Here is a 13081-nt window from a genome sequence, read left to right on the forward strand (position 1 = left end):
ATGGTAGGGAGGAATTATGTACGTAGTTAATAGTAGTGCAACATAGACTGGTTATGAGGGGCACTATGTTATACAAAGTTCTATGTTACAGGCACTTTGTGGAATAAGCAATGACAAAGAATTAGGGCATCATTTAAGCATTCTAGGTGGTACTGCAAAATTGCTAAAAAAAATTCCACATGGTCTGGAGAGAGAAAGAAATTCCACATCCTTCAATCTAACCTTAGTTCTCTTCTGAAACTCTGAGTGGATTTGTGTGTTAAAGCTTTGCTAGCATTGATTGTAATAGCAAGAATGGATATTCAAATACTATTGCAATGAAGGAAGTATGCTAGTAGAGATACAAATGGTTTTGGGGAATATTAATGAAGATGGAATACAAGCCTTATGATCCTCTCAAGGTGATGGGATTGGGCCTTAAACTCATCCTGTACAATACTTGAGCATATCCCAGTGTAGCTCCAATAGACCAACCAATTGATCCATACTGCATCTAAAACTCATACCTACAAAATCAACATTAGAATGAATCATTCAACATTGACACGAGCCTTAAGAAAAATAATGTCACAAATTACTGATTCTTCAAAGTAAACTTGATAACCAATTCCAAATAGGGGCATAAATAATTGCAATAAATTGTAGGAACTATTTCAGCGCAAATTTATGACTTACAGGTAACAAGCTAGTCAGTTAGACAAATCATGTATTATAATTTTATGAACTTTGTTGTTCAATAGTTTCTTGGTTAGATCAACATTTTAAATCATACACTATGATCCATCATCAAAATAAATGAGTCAAAAATTTAATTATATAAACTTTTGCAAGAGATTTTGCATTACTTGCATTTCTCTGGGAGTTTAAGCTTCTAGAAGTTGAACCAAGAGTCACCAGTTTCTGCAATGACAACTGTCTCATTTGATAGCATGGCCTACAAATAAGAAGTGTTTACTCATTAATCTATAGGAACAACAAAAAAACCAAGGATTGAAGTACCGACTGAACCATAAGTCATTTTATGATATGTAGTGATTCTCAATAATTTTACTTGGATGTGTTTGAATAACAATTTGACTCTAAGAGCCTCGTTTGGAGCACCTTTCAAGGGAACACTGTGAGGCACAAATATATGCTAATAATTATCGAAGGCCATTGTATTGTGCTTCAACTTCTTTGCGATGGCTTCTAAGAAGTCTTTCATTAATATACACCCAAAAGTAGGTCCATTTGTGATAGTTACCAGATTAGGCTGCACAATTATAGCTTTCTCCTTCTTCAAGAGTAATGAATATCCCATTGAGCTATATTCATTAAAAATGGGCCCTGTAAATAAGTAAGCATCTACAGACTCAACTATTTCAGCATAGAATGCAGTATCGACTACACCCCAGTAAGTTCTTATGAAATGTGGAAGAGTCTCTGAAACTTTACCCTTAGTCGATGGCATTGTGGCCACAACATAACTTGAAGCATTTTTCAATTCCGTAAATGCATCTTTTTCCTTAACAACCCTCATCTTTGGACCCCTAACCAACACTTGCTTAATTGTTGCATTTAGGAACTCTATAGTTGTTTCCACAGCTACTTACAAACTTCTTGGATTGCTTAGCCTATAGTTCATGCTAGCCAAAAAAACTATTAAAAAAACAAGTTACAAGTGGCTTCAAATGCAATGAGCAATGCAAGAGTTTCATGACATACAAACCTTGCTTTTAATTTAATTAATGGATTTTGTGACCCACCAAGACCTTTCAAACATTGGAAAACTATAAGAACATGTCATGGTGAAAAAAAAAAAAAAAAGCACACTTCTAAATTCATTTTGCAAAGGGTACACACACATTAAGAAACAATGAAAAGGGAATAAAGTTTACACATCGACCCAATGTCTTGAATGATAATTTAAACCTTACTACTGTCAAACAAAGTATTGGAAATAGTGTGTGTGGTGAACCTTGCATGCTAAAAGATATACACTAGATCAACTAAGGAAGAGTTGAATATAGTATAATGAGAAAACTAATTTGACAAGATTTAAAATAATATGAATGCAAAAACCCTCAAATGTGTTTCATTGATTCTACAAATGAAAATGCTGATCAACCAAACCAAAGTAAACCTACAAACATTAAGATCTTGAAAATACAAAAAAGACAGGAGGCCAAAGACTAAAAAATCTTGATCACCCCTCAAAAGAAATTTTTCAGTCAAAAACAAGAGGTCGAGATCCACAACATGAACAACTCACACATTTAATACTTAGACATGTAGGACATTGTACAAGTACAAAAATTAAAACTAATTCCAAACTAATCAAATTTCCACAGTCTATTTGAATATTATGTATGGCTTTTCGATTTTGATTGTGTATGTATTTTGTATTTTTTAATATCAATGGTTTAGATCATACTATGATCCATTGTCTAAGCATACAAAATATGTAATATGAGAAAAAACTTGCAATCTGCAACTACAAAAATACATTTTACATATTTTTATGTTCTTACATTCTGATGATGGATCAAAGAGTGAGATTCTAAATAATGATGCTAAAAAAAGTAGAATCAAAACAAAAAGTCCATGTAGAAGAAACTAATTTACCTAAAAGGAAGAAAAAAGCCCACTTGGGAGTGAGCCATAATGGAATAGGCTCATCACAGAACGTATGGTGTGGAATGCCAGGGAGATTATAGCTAATGCTGATATAAACTGGCTTACTCTCAATAAGCACTACAGAAATGGCATGATCAGTACCTTCACAATTTTTCTCAGTAGTTTTGGGTCATTAAATTGGATAGAAAATTGATAGTAAAATGTGAAAGAGAACACACATAATGTCACATCAAAATAAGTTTGCATCCTACATATGAGTATGCATCAAAACTGAATTTTTACCTCCTCAATCTATCTATATCAATAAAGAAATAAGACATTTTTGTAATACAAAATTCTTGAACCCTATTTGACTGTAATCTTTCAAACCTGCAAAATAAAACAAAAGCCATAAGAACTAAAATAAAAGGATTTATTTCTAACAAACAATCACATATGCTTTGTATATACCTTAGGACATGATACAAGCTATTTCACAAGCAACACTAAACATTCCAATTTTTTTCTCGTTTACTAGAGTGATGATAAACTATATGCAAAGTAGAAATAGTGCAGCATAATAGATGATTAGTATCTAGAATTTTTAATACTGAAAATTATAAAGAATGTAATACTCACAAGTGTCGCTACCTAAGAGAATGCAACCCAAGTTTATCATGATCTCTGCAACATTCATTGCATTGGGAATATCCTACTTATTTGCAAACACCAGTAACACTGCATCTCATAGTTCATCTTGCAAGAACAAGAAACTTAAATGATAAAAAATAATTCTACGGATAACATGAAAATAATTGTTAAAAGAATGAGGCCAATTTTACACATAATAACCAAAGTTGCCACCCATGAGAAAGACATGAAATTTTCTTGATCCATTTTCCAATTGTGTTTATACAATCCTAAAAATTCACTTTGATAGTTCTGACTAATTATTGTTGGAAGGATTTTATTTGCTTCATCAAACGAGTGTATATTGTAGTCTTGGCTTCTTGTATTTTTCAAGATAGTATCATTACTCATCTAGTATTGTTCAATCTGAAAGGATGATATTGATATGTTGTTTTTCTATAATAGCCAAAACAAGGGGTTGTTAACCTTTACACAAACAAGGGATGAAAGCATAAACATAGGGCATCAACAACACAACAAAATAAACCTTTTCCTATGCACTTGGACAAAAGTCTAAGCAACGCTATTGTTAGGATTGCAACAAAGGAAACCCTACTACAACCTGTCAACAAGGCCAAAGAGTGATTATTTAAGAGTCAGCATTATCAATAAAATTTTGTTCAAAATAGAAGTGGGAGCAGTAACTTCAACAACATAGGCCACAAGGCTAGCAAGCATCACACCTGAAATACGGTCTAACATCCAAAATTGTGACAAGAATGGAATCGATAGAAATCTAGCTTAGACCAATAGCATGAGAAGCATCAATATAATCAAAAAAAGTTTCTTCTTCATTAGAAAACAAGTCTCCAAAAGGAAAATCTAAAATAGAATCAGAAGCTCTAATTGCAAATGGTCATTTTCCATGGCCCTCCATCAAGTGACAGTACCTATCCAACACAAAATGGCAATGATTAGGCATGTATCCTATAGAGATACAATCTCTACAACAAAATGGAAAACCCTCATATTCAATGGTTCACCCGTGGCCTCTCATCAACCATGATTGAAGTGGAGAGATCTCTATTTCAACTAGAATACAAACATAGAATAGCCCAAAATTGTACTAGATCCATCCAATTTTAGGAACTAGCAAAGGGAATTTCCAATGGCCTTGGGAAAAACAACTCACAAAAGTGAAATGAAGATGAGGAAGGAAAACCCAAACATAACTCACATAGGTATAGCTCAATGTCACCAAACATTAGGGACTTCAAAGAATTAGTCACCCAACAATGTAAATCTTGGAGACACTAGAGACTCTAAGAATTTATAGACCATACTTCTACACTGATAAAAGTTCATGTTATCACCACAAAATAGGAAAAACTTTGCATAAGACTTGATAGCCCAAGCATAGCTCCTTCAACCAAAATTTGATAGACAATTATCTAGAGCATTTAGCGGGTCTAGAACCACCAACAAGAGCAAATATCCTAGCACCTAGAAGCCTAGCTTAGCGCTACACCAGGAGAGTCAAACCCCAACAAAAACCATCCAATGGATCTCTTCTGATGGGGTGTTACAAGTATATTAAGTTCCCCTCTTTCTCCAGAGTGGAAAACATCATGAATTTTGAGTTTAGATCTACGTTATATAATACTGCTTTACTCATGTTTAGAGACCCTTACAGTATATTCAGAGATAATTATTATATCTACTCTATAATAAATGGCAGTGTAATAGCATACTAACATCAGAGTTCATAACCCACATCAAAAGTGGTTAGTTACACAAGAAGAAGCGTCGAACATGGGACATGAGAAACAAATTTAGATTGATTTGTCCTCTATTATTAGAGGATCATAGTAAGGCACAACACAAATTCTCAAATATAAATAATAGTCAACTATCATTTTACTTAGATCCCTATGAAAATGTAGCACTGAAATACAATATACATTAGAGTTAGGAATTTGGTTGACAAACAAAATCAATTGAATTGAGATAAGAAACTTCACCAAAGAATCAACTAAATATGTAATTTTAAGCATATTTTGCTACTCAAAATGTTATGACTTCTTCCTTCTTGACCTTAAACTCGTGATATTTTCTAGTTTTACAAGGTGAAACATGATCTCTCCAACTGTTAGTTATAAATGGCTTCCACCTTAGGCGCATAGAGTCTTTGAACTAGATAGATAAAATACACATCCATGTTGAAGACCATGGAAATAGAGGATAACATAGAAAATACCAAACAACAAGTTGGATGATGATGAAGACTACAGTGAAGGTAGAAGATCCCAGACATCATCAATTAGTACCAAACTACGAAATGGAGTATAAAAACTTGAAAAGATAAGACACACCTTACAACTAAATGAAACTCTAGAAGCTACCATCAAATGGCATGACATTGAATCATTACCAATAAATGAATACAAAATAGAGAAGCTACTAGATATGGTATTTCTATTCATTTTTCAAACAAAAGAGTGCAGTAGATATGCAACCATGACTAAGGAAAGTGCAATTTCACACTATTTTCCATGTTGATGTTGAGATACAGACCTGTGCAATCCAATCTCCCAAGGAATAGACAACACCACGTATCGCCATCTTTGCCAAAACAAGATTTGTCATAAAGCGATGTTAGAATAGTTACTAAAATGGTCATAAATTATGTTGTTATAGTAAAAGAATACTTTAACTTAAGAAAAAAAACTATACAATATTAAAACATGATATTGTGCTTTAAAAACTAAAAAGGTACCCGTAACAAAGAACTTCATTTCGACTTGCTAATTGGTTGTCACTATTAACTATAAGGTTATCTTTAAAGTTTGTGCTTCACTTGGTTTCGAGAATAGTTAAATATTCTCTACTTAACAGGGCCAACCACGTGAAGGTGGAAGCTCATTTTCCCCCCACCACCACTAACATCACTCTAAATTCCCTATTAACATTTAATAACATTCAATTCATCCATTTTTGAAATATAACATTCAATCATTATAATCACATGATAACATTCATTAACACGTAAAATTCATAAACACACAACATTCATGAATAATTCAAAAGTAAGTCATTCATGAATAATTCATTAACACAATATTCATTAACACCCAATATTAATGAATAATATTCATTAACACAATATTCATTAACAATATTCAAGAGTAAGTCATTCATGAATAATCTTATCTTTTTTGCTTTCTTGTCGTATCTTTTTTTCATAAAATTTCTAAGAGGAATATCAATGTCCTCATCATCCCCATTAACATTTAATAACATTCAATTCATCCATTTATGAAATATAGCATTCAATCATTATAATCACATGATAACATTCATTAACACATAAAATTCATAAACACACAACATTCGTGAATAATTCATTAACATGCAACATTCAAGAGTAAGTCATTCCTAAATAATTCATTAACACCCAACATTAATGAATAATATTCATAACACAATATTCATTAACAATATTCAAGAGTAAGTCATTCATGAATAATCATTTCTTTTTTTCTCTCTTGTCGTTTCTTTTTTTCATAAAATTTCTAAGAGGAATACCAATGTCCTCTCATCCCCCTCCTGTACTGGTTCTAACACATGTCTCCTCCTCATCCGTTTAGGAACATCATGAGGCCGTTGCACCAAAGGCGGGTCCGCTGCAATAACAAGTACTCCATGAGTTAAATTCACACCATTTTATATTAGTGAATTACGAGTTTTTATTTAAGTAAAAGAACTATAAATCAATAAATTAATTTAAAAGAACAAAACATAAATTTTATTTACCTGAATGTGCGAAATGATCTACCTGCTGATCAGTCTGAACATCCTCCGACACTCGTTCAGCACGACATGATTCTATATCCTCAACACAAAAAGGTTACACCAAGTTCAATTAAAGATGTTAAATTGTATTAATAATTATATAATTATTTTTAAATAACAAATGAGCACCTCCATCGATAGTACAATGCACATCAGGGGCTTCATGATGTTGCGTATGATCTGTTTCACAATTAACAGGCTGCATTGCAATGTCATGCACATTATTATCAAATAAATTGTTTCTCAAGTATTCAATTTCTAATATATATGTTGGCATATTTACCTATGCACATGATGCAGGAGACGGTTCGGTTGGGGGAATGGAAGTTTGCCGTAGGCATTCAGCCACCGCTGCATAGCCTTGCTTGAAGGCAATTTTTTTGTGTTCTTTTGTGGCCTCCAGATTAAAATCAGCGCCCTGCATTTTTTTATTAATTAAAAAAATTATTTGCATTTTATAAATCATTTTTCTTTGCAATTCATTTATTGCTACTTACAATGCGTGCTTTGATTTTCGAATATCCCCCAGAGCCAAGTCTGTGCTGCCCAACCTTTTCTAGCCTCACCTTTGTTGCCTTTGATGTGTCCTGCAACCTATGAAAAGTTTGAAATACGTTAGATGATATAGATATAAAGATCAGTACTAAATAGTGGATTATTATATGGTATGAAGGTTTTAGCATAAAGTAGCATGTTCCACCAAAAATATGAAAAAAGGGAAGAAATTATAGCATCATACCTTTAATTGACATGTGTAATCATGCTATTTATCCATGGAGTTCATGCTAAGTATTTATCCATATTCTGACATGCCTCTCCATAAAATTACACATCAATTTCGACAGTCTATATTATCCATTGTCACACAAAGTAAACGATAAGCTAAAATTTGAAACAACTAGTAGATTTTATAGATTAAATTTTTATCCCTATGTTCCACACTCAAAGTGTTTTTATCCCCAAGGCTACAACAGGTATAAACTTGAGGGTGAATGTCAGATTTAAAATTGTTTTAGTAGCATTCCTTTTTACCCGTAGCTGAAAAGTAAGTATTTTTTTGTTTTCAATTAAAATGACATCACCTTTGTGCATCAAGTGCTTCTTTAGCCTCCACACTGCATGGAACTGATTTTATAAATGGTGGTTGTAACTGAAACAAAATCCCCACTAATTTGCTAAGATAACTAGCAACTAATAGGAACTACCTAGCATTGTTCCAGCAGAAGACTCGCGACTTAAGACTTGTCTTAATCTATGTTAATTTTGATTTCTTCTAGCAGTGGAGCACCATTCAGAATGTTTGAGAAGATCAAAAACGTTACATCATAGTTTGGAGGATGTTTCGTATAGTCTACATCCACAACAAATGATTTAAAAGCTGACACTTGGATAGAAAACTGTTTAGATAAGCTTCAACTATTCTTAAAAGTCACACAGTAAAAGAAGAATTAAGGATAGGAAAAAATAAAAAGTCAACTTTAACACTTTTACTGTAGAAATTAAGAAAATTAGTATGTGATCATGTTTAAACCATTTGCTTTAATAATGCCACATAATTTTGATCCTATAAATAGGGTATAAGAGTTTAAGAAATAGTAAATTTCATAGAGTGGAAAGAAATAGCAGAAATTATCAGCATTATTTATAAGAATGAAATTTAGATTAGAGTTTTCCAAAAAAAAAATCCTAACTTTAAATGCTTGCAAACAAATGCTTTCATCCAGATTAAAATAACATAAATGCTTACACTTGTAGGGGACACGACCAATAATGGAGAATGCATGCACAACTCCTCCAAATAAGGAAAGCATTGTAGAACTTTGACATTAGAAAAATCTTCATCACCAGAACAGGTGATTTTCCTAATCGATTTCACTTTTGCAAAATGTTCCAGAAGTTGAGTGTCAGTTTCCAAATAGAGACATTTAGGTAAACAGAAGCTCACCATTATCTTACTGGGCAAACTACAATCAATAATTCTAATGCTTTCTAAGAGTGGACAATTCACATCCAGTGTCATATATATATCATTGACATGTCGGAGGGGTGATACAATCAAAAGATCAAAACTAAGTCTAATCAGAGCACTATCAATATCTCAAGTCTCAAAATGATACATCAAATATACAATGAATCTCATGATCAATATAAAGATACAAAAAGGAACAAAAGATAGCATGGACCTAACTACAGCTTTCCCCCTCATCACTGGGAGGAGGAGGAGGAGTAACATCTGCACGTGTAGGAGGCACTACACCATCAGAAGCTCAAGCATAATCAAAGAACCTTGAGACATGTTGAGCTAGAGGTACTACATTTTCATATACTACATAATAATGAGCAACCCGAGAGGTATGATGACAGGTCTCATCTCACTCTAACTACAGGTCTCAGGTATGATTACTAAGTTATATTACAATTATTATATGTCATTATATATTACAATTACTGAATATCATTTATCACCTATACTGCTAACACATACAACTATGGTACATGTAGTTGAGCATTACTATATTTTCAAGACATAATATAGCTATATGTGAAGTTATATATCATTGATAATTCACATCCAGTGTCATATATGGCTCTATGCCTAGCCATGGTCTATAGGTAACATACATAATGTCATCCAAATGAAGTCTCAAATAGGTTGTCTTACCTAGTGTAGGCTGGATCATCTCTCCACAATACCAATAAATATAAATATACAAGTGTTGTTGTCAGTCCTCAAAGATAGGAATGTGATTGTTGTCATTAACTTGTGTTTCTGGCATTGAACGTGATGCTTATTACTTTTAGGAGACTAACCATTAGTAAAATTCTTGCAAAGTTTTTCAAAAAAATTGTACTTGTCATTACAATTACTGAATATCATTTATCACCTATACTGCTAACACATACAACTATGGTGCATGTAGTTGAGCATTACTATATTTTCAAGACATAATATAGCTATATGTGAAGTTATAAGCGCACTATCTATATCTTATGTAGGATTTATGCCCAGATTGAGATATATACAGTTGTGTCAGCATTGGGATTGAGATTTATAAGCAATTGTGTCAGCATATGAATTTAGGATTTATAAGCAGTTGTGTTAGTTATATCTTATGTAAGATTTATGCACAGATTGAGATTGAGATTTATAAGCAATTGTGTTAGCATATGAATTGCATACCTTTCATCAATAGATAGATTAAATTGAGCTTGTTGAAATTTTTGATACTGAAGTTGAACCCTAAATTTGCTCATTAATGTACTAGTAGTTAATACTATTGCATACCTTTTCGGATTTGTTGGTGTACTTTCTTTTGGATTTGCTAGTGTACTTTCTTTTGGACGTTCCCTTTTCTCCTTTGCATCCAAAATGAACTCATTCCAGTCGCTCACTGAAATAAAGGGAGGATGCTTGTACTTCGAGTTTAGGACGAGGCTCTTTCTATATGTGTCCCTCACAACCTTAAGATGTTTGGAAGCTTTTTGTAACAATTTCTTATGATAAAAAATATTACTACCAAACTCATGCTCTATATCTTTGATGAGCTCATCTTTAAATTTTTGATCTTGGTAGTTCCACCTTTTAAGAAAAAATACAAAATTGTTAGATATAGCTAGTATAAGAAAAGACCCAAATGAAAGGAAAAATGTTGCACCAATTAATGATATGAAAAAAAATAGTGGGATAAAATTAGTTCAGTTATGATGTTCCACCTTTTATGTATGGTGGGCCCGAATCTTCGCAGCGTGAGGTCATAAAGCCTCCTATAAAATGTATTGTTTCTTGCAAAAAATGTCATGGGATAATTAATAATAAGAACCATTACAATGAATCATGCGAAGAATACTTTTTATAGCAAATAAAAAATACATAAAATGAGATACATTTCATCTTTTTAGTGATCTATTTTAGGGTTGGAGGATCAACTTGACCAAAATTGACCAAAAAAGAAGTTTGGAAAAAATTTTAAAATGTCTAAAACCAGTCAAACTCTACCACTGGGGTTCTATTGCTGATGTTCTGAAACTAAAAAATGTACTGTGACTATATTAATCAGTATACCTTGAAAAAAAAAATATAATGCATAATACATATAACTTGCCATGACCTTCATTTTTTGTCATTCTTAATTGATGTTGTCATTGATCATACCTAGGATCTTAGGACATTTCAAAGGCATTGATTCATCATCGTTAATCAACAATGATGTCTGCATAGCTCCCGTGCTAGAAATACGAGTAGCTCCAGGAAATGATGGTGAATTATCACCAATACATGCACTATGATCCGCATTTGGCGGAGTACCAGATGGTGCATCTCCAACCACAAAAAAAAAAATACACTATGTGATGCACCCAAGATTAAAGTACATGTTATCAACTCATAATTAACACAAAACCAAATATAGAAAAACAAGGATTTACCAGCTAGACGTCCCCTTGTTTCTGACATTGTAGTCAGTAATCTCGTATGAGTGTCCATCAACCTCTTAGGATTCTCCTGCACTGGATGACTTGAACAATACATTGTTAGCAAAGACATTCTGAAATAATAAAAGTAAGAGTTAAGAAGTTTTGAATGTTTGAAATAAAAAATTCCTTCTAACTTGTCAACTAAAAGATTATTTTACCAGTGGCAGTCGGAGCTCTGCTACTACCGGCCTCACCGCATTGTCCTTGACCAAGTTGTGGATCAGTTGCCAAAAATTCCTATACAACAAGAATTTAGTAGTTAAAGTTTCTTACAACTCTTTAAAAAAATTGCATCAATAAAGTATTTTTGCCAATATTACATATTTTACTTCACAACATAAAATATTATAAAATACAAATCTTTATTAAAATTTTCTTATAACTAAATATTCATTGGAGCTTACTTCATAACGACGAGCTTGCGCTCTCAAATATGATAGCCTCTTCATCATCTCCTCGGATTCCATATTTGCCTCATCCAAAATTTTCATTGCTTCAAAATTAATTTTTTAAAATTTTTTCTTCAACATTTTTATGAAATCGGGAGTTTCAGCAATATCCTCATCAGAAGGCGTAGCTAGTGGCTCGACACTTACTGATAACTCTTTACGCTTATCCTGAACATGAAATTGTGAGAGAAATATTAGTAAAACTATCATAAAAACTAAAAAATCGTAAATAAAATAACGTAATAATATAACATTTTCCAACTATCTAATTTGTACAATTTCAAAAAGGTTTACCCTCGCTGAAGAAGGGGTGGGAGTAGCATCCTGATGACCTCTATCATCTGTCAGATCTATATCGTCTTGTCACAAAGATTAAACATAAAAAATTCAGCTAACTGAAAGCAATAGACAGAAAAAAAAACTTATTAACAAAATGGTAAATAGTACTTACACCATAAATAAAATAACATAATAATATAACATTTTTCAACTATCTAATTTGTACAATTTCAAAAAGGTTTACCCTCGCTGAAGAAGGGGTGGGAGTAGCATCTTGGTGACCTCTATCATCTGTTGGATCCATATCATCCTGTCACAAAGATTAAACATAAAAAATTCAGCTAACTGAAAGCAATAGACAACAAAAAAAAAAAACTTATTAAGAAAATGGTAAAGAGTACTTACAACCCTCATGATAGTAACTTTGTTTGTATCTATGCGATTTAAATGGTAATCGATTAGCAATTCTTCCCCTGCACTTATTGATTTTATTGCACAAACAAAAACTTCATTCCCCTCATGCGCCTCAAATATGCAATTGGGTTGCTTACTAGTTGAAGAAGGTCACGTACTATTTATAAAACCTACAATATTACCTATTTCTTTTGGTCTCCCATCAATGTACATAGAAAATCTTTTACTTTGATCATTTTTTTTCCGTTGTATACAATTAGCTGATACCCCATACCTACGAATACTTTTTTTATACCGAACAATCTACATCCAATCATTGTAATTGTAACATGGACCGACATACTTGAACAATTCAACAACATTGTTGTAACCTACCTTTATCCCATCCA

General features: G+C 32.6%; 1 pseudogene; it reads right to left on the reverse strand.

The window, feature by feature from the left end:
• Window positions 1–385: 385 nt before the first annotated feature.
• Window positions 386–11605, reverse strand: LOC149539004 (pyruvate decarboxylase 1-like; annotated as a pseudogene).
• Window positions 11606–13081: the final 1476 nt, after the last annotated feature.

The sequence above is a fragment of the Cupressus sempervirens genome, chromosome 9 (assembly GCF_028749045.1).
Source record: "Cupressus sempervirens isolate cs-2001-9-10 chromosome 9, ASM2874904v1, whole genome shotgun sequence".
Lineage (NCBI taxonomy): Eukaryota > Viridiplantae > Streptophyta > Pinopsida > Cupressales > Cupressaceae > Cupressus > Cupressus sempervirens.